General features: G+C 39.7%; 1 protein-coding gene across 3 annotated transcripts in view; it reads right to left on the minus strand.

Moving 5' to 3' along the window:
• The window catches only part of THADA (THADA armadillo repeat containing), a 324,408-nt gene that overhangs the window by 184,917 nt on the left and 123,762 nt on the right, over window positions 1-15,729 (minus strand). The gene's annotated exons all lie outside the window — the stretch shown is intronic.

Consider the following 15,729-nt stretch of genomic DNA (forward strand, 5'->3'; position numbering starts at 1 on the left):
TTGGTATTTACGGTTCTGGGCATCCGATAAATACTACTTTTGAATTCTGACAAGACCTGTTCAGTTTTTACAAATGCTTACACTCATGTAACCCATTCCTATGAAGACTCAGAAAATTTCCATCATCCAGAGAGTTTCCTCATACCCCTTCCCAGTCAACTCTACAATTTGGTTTTGTCTATTCTACAATTTCATATAAATGTAATAATACATTACATAATTTTTTGGGGTCTGGCTTTTTTCACGCAGCCTAAAGTTTATCCATGTTACCTGATGTATTAATAGTTTGATTCTTTTTTTGTGGGGTATTATTCCTCTGTATGAATATACAAGTTTGTTTATCCATTCTCCTCTTGACAGATATGGGCTGTTTCCATTTGTAGGCTATTATGAATAAAGCTGCTAGGAACGTTCTTACACAAGGTTTTTGTGGACATGTTTTCATTTCTTTTGAATAAGTATCCGAGAATAACATTTTAGTATGTTTAACATTTTAGGAAACTGACAGTTTCCCCCAAATCATGATGGCATTTTATACTCCCACCAGTATTAAATGAGAGTTTAGTGGTTCTGTGTTCTTTCCAGCATTTGCTGTTGTCTTTCTCTTTATTCACTTTAGCCAGCCTAGTGGTAGATTCCTGTGGTTTTGATTTGCATTTCCTTGATGACTAATGATGATATTAAACACTCTTTGTGCTTTGGTTATTGATACTGTCTTTTGCAAAGTAGCTATTCAAAATTTTTGCCTGTTTTCACATTAGGTTGCTTGCTTCCTTTGTCATATATATGTACTACATGTACCTTCTTTTTCTGTAGCTTGTCAATTTATTTTCCTAATAATGTCTTCTGATGAGCAGAAGTTTTTTTCTCTTTATGATTCATGTTTTCTGTAGCTTAAGAAATCTTTGCCTACCCCAACATCACAAAGATATTCTGTTTTCTTCTAGGAGTTTTATAGTTTTAGCTTTTATCTTGAGGTCCATGATCCATCTCAAATTAATTTTTGTGTATGTTGTGAGGTAGAGGCAAAGGTTTTCTTTTTCTTTTAAAAATTTATTATTTTTTTAATTGAAGTATAGTTGACACACAATGTTGCATTGTGTTTCAGGTGTAAGATTCTTTTTCTTCTACACTCTACACTGTTGTGTCATAATTTTAACAGGGAGATGCCATAAGATATAGGCCTTAAATAGGAGAGATGTGCCACGTTCATGGATAAGAAGATTCAGTATTCTTTAAAAAAGATTCAATCTTATAAAGAGGAATTCTCACCAAATTCAATGCAATTCTATAAAAATAATAATTTATATATTCAACTACATCAGTTATTTTTAAAAAAAATTTTACACATACAAAAAAGCACAAATAAAAACAAAATAATACACATACAAAAAGTATTTTTGGCAGAGGAAGAGTATCAAACATTATGAAATAAAAAAGACTAAAAGGCTAAACACATTTGGGCCCCATTTGGATCCTGATTCTAACAAGCTAATTATAAAAAGACATTTCTAAGACAATTAGGAAAAGTTGAAGGTTATAGAGTTATTAACTTTGTTACACATGATAATAGCATGGTGCATTTCTTTTTAAACTCTCGTATCAAATCAGTCACGCAACCTGAAGTATTTATGGGAAAAGTGACATGCTGCCTGCCTGTGACCTTGGGAGGACAAGAAATGGACAAAATAAGATTGGCAAAATGTTGGTAATTCTTGAAGTTCAGTGATGGATATGCAAGGGTTAGTTATACTATTCTCTTCACTCTTACATATGTTGAAAATTCCCATAATAAAAGGGTTCTAAAATGATGGAAGTAAACGTTTTTATTTGCCAAGCCCCAAACGGGGAGAAAATACGTAATGCATATAACTGAGGATTACATAATTAGTATGAGAATATATGAAGAACTCCAGTGATATCAATAAGTTGAATGACAAACAACTGAACATAAAAATGGATAAAACCTATTCAAATATAATCCACAGAAAATAAACATTAGTGACCAATAAATACAAGCTGCTCAATCATACTAAGAGACCATTTTATATCAGCTGGCAAAGACTGAAAAGTCTGACAATACCAAGTACTAGAACTCCTACTGTTGATGGAAACAAACATTACTAAAACAACTTTTAAAATAATCTGGCATTTTCTTGAAAGCCACAGATGTATTTAGCCAGTGATTCACAAGTGCTATTTCTAGTGGCCTAATAACGTGGGCACCGGAAGGCTTGTGCAACTGTACACACAGCAGCTATATGTCCTTCAGGAGTAGAATGAACAACTCTACACTCACACAATGGCATACTGTAGAGCAGTAAGTGTGAATGAACTACCGGTGTATCAACAGAGATGTATTTCAGGAACATCATGTTAAGTGAAAAAAGTGTGTTAAAGAAGAATTTAATAATATAACCCTCTGCAAACAGAGTTTATAATAAAGCACCACTAAGTAATACATCACTTAGTGAAACAAATTTTAGTGATACAAAAATGAGAAGCAAAGGAATAAAAACAAAATTGGCAAAAGTAATCACTTCTCCAAGGGGGGGAAAGAAAGGAGATGGGATTAGGAAGGAATATATAAGGGGCTTCAAAAGAAATGTTGTTACTTAACCAGGTAGTAGATCTAAATGTATGTGTTGCACAGTTACTCTTTATACTTTACACACACTATATACATTTTCTTTTGTACTTATTTCACAGTAAAAGCGATTTCTTTTTAAGAAGAGAAAGTCCTTACTTCCTTTTAAATCAGATCTATTGAACACTTATTGGACATTTGTGCAAATGTTAAAAAACCCCACATACTAGATCTCCCAGTGCCCCATGCATAGACAACTACACAAAAGCATCTCAGCTTTCCTTGCAAAAAACTTGTTTATACAGGTACATACTCTCAGTTTAGCCCCTTTTCCCCACAAATATGCATATTATACATATGGTTGTGCCCCTTGACTTTATTTTTCATTTTAATTATATCTGAGTAATCATTCAATATCAGACACACCATTCTATTTCTTTCCACTTAATGGCTGCAGAGTAATCCACTGTTTGTTGAGTGTAATTGATTTAATCCCAAATGACAGGCCTTTTGGTCATTACCTTATTGTTACAAACAGTGACAAACCTGGGCTTTGCAAGTTCAGTGTTTTACAAAACACTGATCACAAAACCATTCCACTACAGACCATTGTTACATTCCTTAGCATCGCTAAGCAAAACTGGTCAGGAACATCAGTTTCCATTTTTAGCGGAGTCACTTAAAACCATTATGAATTCAATACTGCAATCCCTGTGTATACTTGCCCATATAGAATCTCCCTGTTTATACCACAAAGCCTGGTGGTATGTCTTCTAGAGAAATCAGTATTTCCAGGGCAGTAAGTCACTCCTTAATGGTCCAATATCTCTTGGTGGTGTCAAAGGACATAAGCATTCTTATATAAGCAGGACATATGGTTGCATTACCATGGTCTAGAAATTGTCTTGATAAATAAAGGGCTCTGATGACCACAAATATACCAGAGAAAAGGGCTGTGGAGCTATCATCCTCAAATTAAAGTCACTGTCTTAATTGAATTGAAACTAATTGTCCCAAACAGTGAATTACCTCATTCAGTTACCTTATCAGGTATTTACCAACTAGTTTATGTTGCAGAATATATGAAGAAGGTATGTCACTAGAAGTTATAGACATTTGGTGAATCTTTTTTTTTTTCTTAAAGATTTTATTTATTTGTTTGACAGAGAGAGATCACAAGTAGACAGAGAGGAAGGCAGAGAGAAGGGGGGAAGCAGGCTCCCCGCTGAGCAGAGAGTCCCCATGGAGGGCTTGATCCCAGGACCCTGAGATCATGACCTGAGCCGAAGGCACAGAATTAACCCACTGAGCCACCCAGGTGCCCTGGTGAATCTTTTAAGTAATTGTTTTGTTCTTAATAATTCGGTGGGCTTTGACTACATCTTTAAAAAAAATATTCTGTTAAAATTATTGTGTCCATGCTTGATGGTGTAGGACTTTGAAGCATCAACTGTACATCTCTCAGGGTTTAAGAAAAACCAAAATTATTTCTAAGAAGAATTTTGACCTTGCTTAGGTACTCTGAGCACACCAGAGTTGCTTTTCTATTCTAGCGTTCTCAGGCTCCTTGACACTGTTAAGAAAATATCAACTCGAAGAGATTCTTAACTGTAGAGAACAAACTGAGGGTTGATGGAGGGAGGATGGTGGGGGTTGGGTTGAATGGGTAATGGGTATTAAGGAGGGCACTTGTGATGAGCCTTGGTGATCATCGAGTGATCAATCACTAAATTCTACACCTGAAAACAATTTTTACCATATATGTTAATAAACTAGAATTTAAATAAAAAGCATCATCTCAAATCTGCATCAGCCAAGGGTTACTAAAGACTTGGCTAAATGTGTTACAGCAGAGTGCTGCCTGAAGGAGATTCAGTATTAACAATCCTTGCGTATTATCAAAAAGAGCCTCAAGAGGTAAAGCATAGGAGGATATCAGAATTATCTAAAGGTACTGAGACAAAAGACAAAAGGAGACCACCAGAGGAGGATATCAGAATCATCTATTCAAACTTCACTCACTCCTGATTCTTAGCTACAGCAGAAGGCCTACAGTTCATAGGCTGCTCATAGGTTTTGGGCTACCCCTACAGGACTGGAATCCAAAGCTTTATTTTAAAAGGCGAAGAACATGGGACCATTTTAGTTCATACATGAGTCCTGGAACATGTGAATCTTACCTATCATTTCTACTTAATCAAAACTATAGCATGATCAGTTCTCTCAGGAAAACAGCAATTGTTTTAAAATACTTACATACTTCATGCTGAGCACAGTGCTAGATCCCATGGAAGACACTAACAATGAAACAGTCACAGCTCTTGGGGCTTAAGATCTGGTTAGGAAGACAAGGCACACCCATGGACTAGGTAAGGCAAACCGCTTTAAGGGTCAAATAACTAAAGCTTCCAGGAACAGTGGAATTGGGAAAGATATCACTGGCAGCTGGAAAGGTTAGGGAACAGTTTGTGGCAAACATGGAAACCAAGATGTTTTGAAAAAATTGGGTAAAAATGGAGAGAAATGGATTAAAAGGGAGAGGAAATAGCATGCAGAGGGTGGGTTGTTACAGAAACCAACTGGGTAGATAAACCGGCTGGATGAAAAGAGGGCTTCTTGACAAGACAAGACAGAAAAGACATACAAGACAGAAAAGGCATACAAGTTTTTGGAAATTTCAATGCCAGGCTAAGCAGCTTAGCCTGTATCTTAGAGGCATTGAAAGTTTCTGAACAGCAGAGAGGTGTGCCAAGAGCAGATGAACCAGACTAGAGGGAGGGTAGAAATACAGTGACCCAACGTACATTCACTGAATGTCCCTTTGCACCTCAACTAGAGCGTAAATATCTATAGGTAAGGAACCACATTCACACTTCTTTGTATCACTTTTTTTTTTTTTTAAGATCTTATTCATTTATTTGACAGAGAGGGAGCACAAACAGGCACAGCAGCAGGCAGAGGAAGAGAGAGAACCAGGCTCTCTGCTGAGAACCCAAGGTAGGGCTCAATCCCAGGACCCTGGGACCATGAACCGAGCTGAAGGCAGACACCCAACCGAGTCACCCAGGTGCCCCTGTATCACTCTTGATACAAACCACAATTCTATATAAATGCTGGCTGACTGGTAAACATTCTGGCCATGAATGTATAAGATTAGTCAGAGAAGAAAAACATTCTACTATAGATGACCTCAACCAATGCCTTACGCCTTTTTTCTCTTCCCAGTGACTGGTTCCCATCCAACTGACACCACACCACCCATCTAGCTTCAACACAATTTCTCTTACAAGGATAAGAGGAGTTAGGACTAAGATGGTAACAAATTAAAACTTTCTCAACGTGAATCGTTAGCTGTATCGAAAGACATTCAAAATCCTGATTTGAATTAATAAACTGAGTATCCTGCCAGGACTTGAAATTTCTTAAATACAAATACAGAAATCTTGTCTCGCTGATTTACAAACAGTTCAATTTTAGTTCACCCATATAAGCAAACAGGCTGATATGTCACCTCCACAAATATAGCAAGCCCTGGGGGTAAATTCTCCAGTGACAGGGATTTCAAGCCTGTTTATCTATGCGGCCAAAAACTAGCCCTGCAACTTTATGGAAACAAAAGAAGTGATAACCAAAAAGGAAAAATGGAATCTCTGTCAATTCAAGCTTCTAGGAAGACAAAAGGAGACCACCAAATATTGTGAATGGGATAAAAGAGACAGACAAAAGTGAAAACAAACAAGCCGGGACAGGGAATGAAAATAAAGCAGCTTTAACCTTGGGGACTGTCAGACTCTACAAAACATGAGTTGATTCCCCAGTTCTATCCAGTAAGAACTATGTAGGCACAACCCATGGAGAGGCCCTTGGGGAAACACAGAAGCTCCTTGAAGGAATCCACTTGCCCCGCACCAGGAGCAGAGAGTGGCTTCCAGTCTCCCGCAGGGCACTCCTCTGCCTGATCCTTTCAGGGGTGGGCTCCCCCAGAACCCAGACAAGGCCATGAACAAAGCTGGCAAGCAACAGAGATTGACTGAATGAATGAAAATGCCTGCCCAGCACCATTTGTTTTATTTTAAAAGCTATTTGTTTGTTTATTTATTTTAAAGCTTTTTTAAAAATTTCTCTAGCACTACTTGTTTACTGAGTAAAAATTAGATAATAAAGGACACTGCAAAGAAAAATCTCGAGTCCACCCCAAACTCACTACCTAAAGATGACTGCTAGTCTGCTCTGATGTCTGTCCATCTACACCTTTCTCCTCCTTATATATCCTTTTCTTATCTGCTTTTTACACTTAACACTGTAACAGGAACACTGTTCCATATCAGTCTAGACCCATTTGAATGCAGAAGCCTCAGTGTGGTACGCTCTCTGTGCCTCTCCCACATTTGAACATTTGAACCCAGACACCAGCCCAGAATGCCTCATTCCCATCCTGGCTAAGCCATGAGTGAAAGGCAGTCCCTACCCCAACCACATTCTGAGCTTCACTTGGTCTGCACATTCCACATCCAAGCTTGGTAACGCCGAAGTAATGGTAATGCTCTAGTTTTTTAGAGCATCTGAGCTTCCATTGTTTTGACTGTCTTTGAATCCCACCTGCCATCCACAACAGCCTAGGAAAATCTTCACTTGAATCAAGCTTCTATTCCTCTTAGAGACCCTGTCCTAAGATCTGCCACACATATGGAAATTGAAATGCTTCTGAGCTTAACAAAAGCATCTTGATAAAAAATGTGCAATGAAAAGAGGCATTCAGTGAACCGTGTTACAAATTAAAATAAGGTATCCCACCCCCCAATTACTACATACAGATCCCCTATCATTCTGAATCATCTCAGGAACAGGGACCAAGAGAGTAATGTACAAAGGTATAAAGAGGGAAAGCTTGCCAAGGCAAACAAAAACATGCAGAAAAAGGAACTCCATAGTAAACAGCAGCGAAGGCATAGCTTGTGCCTGGTTTAAAAAAACAAAACAGGGGCGCCTGGGTGGCTCAGTGGGTTAAAGCCGCTGCCTTCGGCTCAGGTCATGATCTCAGGGTCCTGGGATCGAGCCCCGCATCGGGCTCTCGGCTCAGCAGGGAGCCTACTTCCCCCCTCTCTCTCTGCCTCCTTGTGATCTCTGTCTGTCAAATAAATAAATAAAATCTTTAAAAAAAAAAAATAAATAAAAAATAAAAAAACAAAACAAAACAACAACAACAAAATGAGGACTTATTCACAGGCCATGGAGCAAACACCATAAACCTGGTTTCATTAGATGGAAACAAACACCGAAGGCTGGAGGTTTTCAGTCGGTTTTTCAAATGTGAACCCAATAAACTATTAAAACCTAGCTATCCCCAGATTCTGGCCTATAAAACCACTCTAGAGGAGAGAAACCAGCAAAGGCCTTAGTCTCCTTGCCACAGTGATTGCTGATAAAAAGAGCAAGCGCATCTTAAGAAAAAGTACCCCGAAATGGAAACAAACTTACAAAGAAGACAAAGTGCGCACACACACACACACACACACACACACACGTCAAAGGAGGAGCAAATGCAAACTAATAAAACAGAAACAACTAATAAAAAAGAAATCTGGGTTTGGAACCCCACCAGGAGGATCGCCCATCTCTGACTCTGTTCCTAGAATCCTCTCTCCACATCTGAGTGGGCCAGACACCAGCACTTCTCCCTCGCGTAATGGTAATTTAAAAAGAATGAGTGATTGGACTGAACAGATGTCAGAGGCCCCAGGGCCAGAATCTCACACTCAGCAAGCACTTGTGATCGTGGCTAGGGTCCCACCAGGAACGCCTGTTACTAAATGTCAGGCAAACCATGAAGGAAGTTAAAGGAAGAGTATCTTCTTCAGGGCCTCTCTTTGAAGGGTCTGGGTTCTGACCAGATCTCCTGCCAATCTCATCTCCCTTCCTATCCTCCATAGAGAGCCATGACATTCTTGGACTTACTGAAAGTTTTCCTAATCCTTCCCTTTGGGAGCTGATTTCCAGGTGGAGAATCTCCCAAATCACAAAATCAGTCATCACTATACTCTACCCATGGAGGGGAAGTGGAAACTCATTTGGTTCTGGAAGTGCCCTGCCATTCCCCTTGTAGAAATTACTGGCCTAAGGCTGGGCCTGGAAATACATTCCTCTTCATTCCACAGCCAGGCGGTCAGTAAACATACATCTCCCGCATTCCTCATGTGCACAAGGTCGCATCTGGGCAGCTAATACAGATTTCTTTACATCAGAGATTTGTTTCTTAGAGAATGTGTCTTTCTAAATCCTGCCATCTATAAAATCTCAGAATCAGTCCGCCTCTAATAGTTAACTCAATGGTCATTTTTTAAAGAGTTTATGGCAGCCTGCAAAGACGGCCAACAAGAATTCTGACTACTCTTGCTATATGTGCATGCCTCCCTCCCTTCAAGAGGCAGGATCTATTTTCTCTCCCCTGACTCTGGTCTAGTTTTTGACCTCTTTGATCCACAGAAGGTGGTGGAGCAATGCTGCACCAGTTCTGCCTTAGGCTTTGAGAGGTATGGCAGCTTCTGCATTCATGGTGTTTCAGACTTGACTAACTCTGCTGGGCAGAGGCCCCATGATCCCCCACCTCCGTTATTTATGCTCCCTGTTGAGGGTGCAGACATGTGAATGTGAAGCCCTCTTGGTCATTCCAGTCCTAGCTGAGGTCTCAGATATCTCAGCCATCTGAGTGATCCCAGATGACACCACATGGCGAAGCTGAACCAGCTGAACCCAGTCAACCCACAGAACTCTGAGAAATAATGAGTTGTGACTTTAAGCCATGAAATTTTAGGGTATTTGCCATATGCAGAAGCAGGTAACTAAACCACAGTCATGATATTCAAGGGACCGAGTTAGACTCTGTGGAAAAGGTAATATTAACTAAAAGGGATGCTGGTATCAAGGAACATACAATCTAACCTAACTACTCTATTTATTTTCTCCCAGCTCTGGAAGCCATAAATTGAAATTGGTATCAGGGGTCCAGGGGCACCTGGCTGGCTCAGTCAGTAGAGTTTGTGGCTCTTAATCTCTGAGCTGTAAATTCAAGCCCCACATTGGGTGTAGAGATTACTTAATTTTAAAGAAAGTCTTGGGGCACCTGGGTGGCTCACTTAAGTGTCTGACCCTTGATTTTGGCTCAGGTCATGGTCAGGGTTGGGTGGAGCCTGCGTAGGATTCTCTTCTTCTCCCTTAGTCCCTCCCCACTCTCTAAAAAATGTAAATAAAGTCTTAAAAAGTTATTAAAAAAAAAATCAATGGTCAAAAATCAAAGTGCCAATAAGGCACCTCCAGAGGTTCTAGAGGAGAACCTACTTCTTGCCCCTTCTAGCTTCTGGGGGCTGCTGGCCTTCCTAGGCCTGCAGCTGTGTGGCTCTAATCTCTGCCTCTGTGGTCACACTCAGTTCTCCTTTTCTGTCTCTCAGACCTCGCCCTGCCTTCCTCTTATCAGCCTTAGAGCCCACCCAAACAATCCAAGATAATCACCCCAGAGCAAAAGCTTTAATTTAATCACATCTACACAGACCTCTTGTCTTTACAAGGTAACATTTATAGGTTCCAGGGATTAGGACCTCCTGGCTGGTGGGGGGAGGCGGGATTATTGACTATCCATCTGAACTGCCAAAACACAAGCGCTAAGGCACTAAGGGGCAAGAATGAACATAACTGGTTTATTCCCAAGCAGTTGTTTTCCAAATCTTTAATACAACAACAACTTTTTTTTTCCCCAATATAATCCCAATATTTAAAACAAAACAAAACAAAGCCAGAACTGTTCTGGTTGAAGCGGGGTTGAGGGGAGTGATCTGCACCTGGCTGCCCTCTTCATCTTAGCAGGTATAGGCTGCGAGACACCTCCATGAACTCAAGAGGCACACTTTAGAGTCTGAAGGCTTTGCCAGACAAAGTTTACATTCCACACCTACTTCCTTCCTATTATTCCCACTGCTCCAACCTCTCTAGCTAAAGAAGCACACACCATCCACCACCGCTCACCAATTCCCTACAATCACTGTTGTTTTATTAAATATGTTTCAGGTCTGCCTCCTCTCACTAGGAAGTTGCTCCTTGAAACCGAAGGCTGTCTTGCTTCTGCTCCAGCCCCAACACCTAGGACCGTGCCAGCACCTAGGAAGGCTTTGTAAACACCAGCTGCCTTCTTAATGATTTTCTTAGAACTCCCTCCACGAATCCTGCCCCAATTCACCACGGGCTATCTTCTTTCCAACCATAGGGGTCCTATCCTCATCAGCTTGACTCTACAAAGATATTACTTTACAAATTATTACTTAGCAATTCTAAAAAGCATCGTGTAAGTAATAAACCCCTAGTTAAGCAAATCACTAAATATGCAAATAGTTCAAACAGAGCTAAACCTGCCTCATCCAGAACACTAGCAACAAATCACCTAGAAATTTCTTCCATGTATCAATAACAAACTAATTTAGCATAAGCTCCAATATTTCAAAATAAGTGTTTTTGGTTTCTATCCCTGTAACTTTTGGTCAATGAACTCTTTCAGGATCCTCCTCCAAACCTTATAGACATTTTCACTAAGGATAATATTAATTTGCCAACTTGTATTATTAAAGCAAAAGAAAGGTGCCAATAGAGTCCCAGCCTTCAAGGAACATATTCGAACTAGGAAGACTTTCAGAGAAGTCTACTACTCTTTTCATTTAATTTCACAGACGAGGAAACTGAAACCCAGAGGAATTCAGGGAGTCTCCTAAGATCAAAATACAGGTTGAGGAGGCACCTGGGTGGCTCAGTGGGTTAAAGCCTCTGCCTTCGGCTCAGGTCATGATGCCAGGGTCCTGGGATCCAACCCCATGTCAGGGTCTCTGCTCGGCAGGGAGTCTGCTTCCCCCTCTCTCTCTGCCTGCCTCTCTGCCTACTTGTGATCTCTCTCTCTCTCTCTGTTGATAAATAAATAAAATCTTAAAAAAAAAAATACAGGTTGGGGGTAAACTGCAAGCCTACAATGCAATTGTTTCCCAATCTAGCCACTAGACTTCTCGGGGTTTCTATTATGCAGGAACCCAGGCATCCCTGTGCAAGGCATCCACTTAATGAGCAGAGGACACTGTGGCCCAGACAGGCCAGTCTTCACAGGAGTGAGTGTCCCACTACTGGGTGGACAGCCATTTCTCCACTACTGCCAAACAGCCCGCTTAAGTTAGATTAAGGTTCCCAACCTGAGCTTCCACTCCCATGCACTGAGCCAGGCCCACCCACTGACTTGAAGGGGAATAGATGAGCAGGCGAACTGCCAGCCAAACTAATCTTTAAAAATATATCCATCTGCTCTTACAAAGTACTTTTGGAGATCACAACCACAGATCTTCCACTGGGTCTAATAAGTTTCAAGTCCCTCCTGTATTCAAATTAAGACAATCTTACTAACTCATTATAACACCTCTAACCACCCTCCACACAGCACCCAAAACAAAAACAAAAAAGAAAACCAAAACCCCTCTAACTCCCACGCAAATCAAATCAGAAGAGGGGGTATGGGCTAATTCTTATTTAGGCTCAAGGCTTCTTTCCCCCACAGTGAACCCGTGTTTTCTGTAAGTTTGTGAACATTCAGGCCAAAGCTTACTCACAAGGAAAACAAAAACAAAAACACCAAAACAGTCACCAGGCAAATGTTACACTCCCAATTAACACAATGTTGTTCACAACTAGGTATGATGTGATGTGATGTCCAGTGTACATTTTCCCAAATGCACACCTAGAAGAAATGAAGTAAGACTCGGAATACAAAGTGTCACTTTCTTCTGCTGCAGAAGTATGGAAAAAAGCCTCCATTTGTGGCTGTCCATCTCAGACTGCAGGATTTAGTCTTCTCTCTGAACAACTGCCTGGAAGTACTCAAAAAAAGGGGGGGGGGATAATTTTCAACAGATTGGCTGGATCTCCAGACAGAGAGGAGAAGCCAGCACTTGGCAGAGTTGTGAAAGGAACATTTTGGACATTTTAGCCATTTGTTTTTTGGAGAGCCAGAAAACTAATCTGGAATAAGTATAACTCATTATTGTTATTATTATTAAAAACCTTAACCTCTGGCTCCTGGGGTTGGCAGCAGGAAGCATGTTGGTTTCTATAGAAATGCAAATGAAAGTTATTAAATTAGACATTCCAAGTTCAGGGTCTCGTGTTTGGTGTTGTCACGAATCCTGGTTTTTTAAAGTGCTCTCAAGTAAGTAGGCTGCCATCTCTTTGCAGACCCTGGAAAGCCATCTGCTTGGCCCTGAGAGTAGTCTGTACATTGAGATCACACAGAGGCAGACTTTCAACACGGCTGGGATCCATTCCCTTCCATGCGTGTTTCCCCTTTAACAGCCAGACCCAAAACCCTTCAAAGGCTGACGCTGTGTTTTCTACTTCAACTGTATCTCCTACAGCACCTAGAAGAGGAGACAGACATAGCATGGACTTCCTATATTTTAAAAAATAAATGAAGGAATAAGTCATGTCTCTCCCCCCCCCCTTTTAAGTTATATTCTATTGATTACAATTAATGTATACTCCTTTTTAAAAATTCAGATAATATACAGAATAAGCAGTAAAAGAAATTTCACCCTGCCCCATTCTGGACCTTTCCTATACACATATAAAATTGTTAAAATTATACACTCAAGATACACAGATGTTTTGGAGTGACAGACATGGGTGTGTTAAACAAATATTCAGAAACCTGCTTTTTACAAAATACTTAGGTGCCTTCACTCATTTGTGTTCTGGAAGTACAAAGAAAAAGATCTAGTTTTCCTTACCCTTAATTTTAAAAATTGTTTCAAATAAAAGTACATTCTAATGATTTTATCTCCACATTCTAATGATTTTAACTCCACATTATCTCCAATGGATCAACAGTCTGGCTAAATACCAAATAAGAAGAAGGAAATCACATGCCATCAGAATTTTGAAGGTAATGATCCATTAACTTCTAGCCTCTAAGTCTGTTGTCATTTTGATTCTTATGTATTCTTAATGTATGTTAACATTTTCGGGGTTTTTTTCCCTCTCTACAAAATTTCAGACATTGCATGATGATGTGTCTTGGTGTGGGTTGTTTTCCACTCATTGTACTGGAACTCACGTCCTTTACTTCTAGGAAAGTTTCCTGCACTATTATTTCTTTGACAATTTCCTGCCCTCAATTTTCTTAGCTCTTCCATAAGTGGATGTTGAACCACCTGAAATAGTCTTCTAATTTTCTTAATTTTTTTTCCCTCCCACATTCCATCACTCTTGCTCTCTTTAGTTTTACCTCTGAAAGAGTTACTTACTCTGTCTTCCGTCCTGTGTACCGAAATTTTTACTTGGGTTATCACATTTTTTACATTTTGGAGTTCTTTCTTATTCTCTGGTTGCGCCTTTAAAGACGCCATCTTGTTCTTAGTTCATGGAGTTCATGTAATCAATTTCATCTTATTTTTCTGAGAATATTAACTTTCCTTTTTTAAGTTTTCTTCTGGTCCCTATATTATGTCTGCTTTTATTTCATCCCCCCCCCCTTTTTTTAAAGCTCTATTCTTTTTCTAATACTGATTGTAATTTTAGATGGCAGCTGTTTTCTTGGAATGATTGTAGTACTTCTCTCCCTGTCACACAAATACACACACACACACACACACACACACACATCAATGCAAAGAGTGGTTCTACCAGTTAAAAACGGAAACATGAAATTCTGTAATGCATCAAACATGGGTTACAGACAGGTCAACAAGAAGAAGGCACCAATGAAGACCATTCTGAATAAGCAACATAGCAGAAAGGTATTTTTATTCAAAGGACAGGTCTGGTTTGCACTCATTCACAGAGGCTTTTTATCACATGAATCTAAACACAAATTCTAAACACAAAATGTTCTACTTAAAAGATTTTCCCCTTCTTGCCAATTTGGCTACAACTCTTCAAAAAAAAAAAAAAAAAAGAGACACACACAGAAAAGTTGTTAAGGAGGCAGGAAATCCTTTCAGCTAACCAACTTTTACATACTGTTCCTTATGGTCAAAATGTTGACCACACTGTGGTAACTCTTTCTGACTTTATGACCTTATTACTAAGACCATCAATTATATTCAACATTATTTGAGCAGAGGAACTGCCTGAATGCCAAAAGACTACTCTACAGTGTTATTTAACCTTTCCCAACAGAGGCTCGTTGAAACTGGGAATTTGGTAAAATGTTTTACCTAACCTTACAAAGATACTTCCCAGTAAATATTTGAACTATATAAATACCTCCAAATAAAGTCTTAAAAATCGGTAAAACTCCTCAGTATTGAGTCAAATACCCATCTCAACGATATAATCACATTTAAAGTAAAATAACAGTGGGGCCTCTGGGTGGCTCCATTGGTTAAATGGCTGCCTTTGGCTCAGGTCATTATCTCCAGGTCCTGAGATCAAGCCCCACATTGGGCTCCATGCTCAATGGGGAATCTTATTCTCACTCTCTCCCTGCTGCTCCCCAGCTTGTGTGCTCTTGCTCACACAACATTCTCAAATAAATAAATAAATTCTTAAAAAAAAAATAATGCCATGAGTTTTAACAAAGGTAATAATAAGCCACATAGACTAAGGCAGTTCAAATATACCTTTTTTTTTTTTAAAGACTTATTTTCTTTATATAGAGAGAAAGAGTGGGAAAGGGGGAGGCAGAGGGACAGGGAGAGAGAGAACCTCGAGCAGACTCTCTGCTGGCAGAAAGCCAGGAGGACAAGGCACAGGGCTGGATCTCACCACCCTGAGACCATAACCCGAGCCAAACTCAAGAACTCAAGGTTTAACCGACTAAACCACCCAGGTACCCCAGTTCAAATATTAACTGCCTAAATTAAGCCTATTTCCAATGGCAACATATTTTTTTTTATAATATGCACAGCATAATATTTTAGAAAAGGCTGCATTCCATCATAGAGTAAAATTTGAAACCATGTCCCATTTATTATTTATTCTGTGGTGGAGTGGGAATGAAGAAACACAATATACAGAAAGAGCAAAGGTTTGAATCAGCCAGACCAGAGCAGTACTACTTAATAGGCAGTGTAGCTTTGAATTTGTCCAACCTTGTTAAGCACCTTTCTGTTTTGTTTTCTATAAAA

The sequence above is a fragment of the Mustela nigripes genome, chromosome 7 (genome assembly GCF_022355385.1).
Source record: "Mustela nigripes isolate SB6536 chromosome 7, MUSNIG.SB6536, whole genome shotgun sequence".
In the NCBI taxonomy this organism is placed as follows: domain Eukaryota; kingdom Metazoa; phylum Chordata; class Mammalia; order Carnivora; family Mustelidae; genus Mustela; species Mustela nigripes.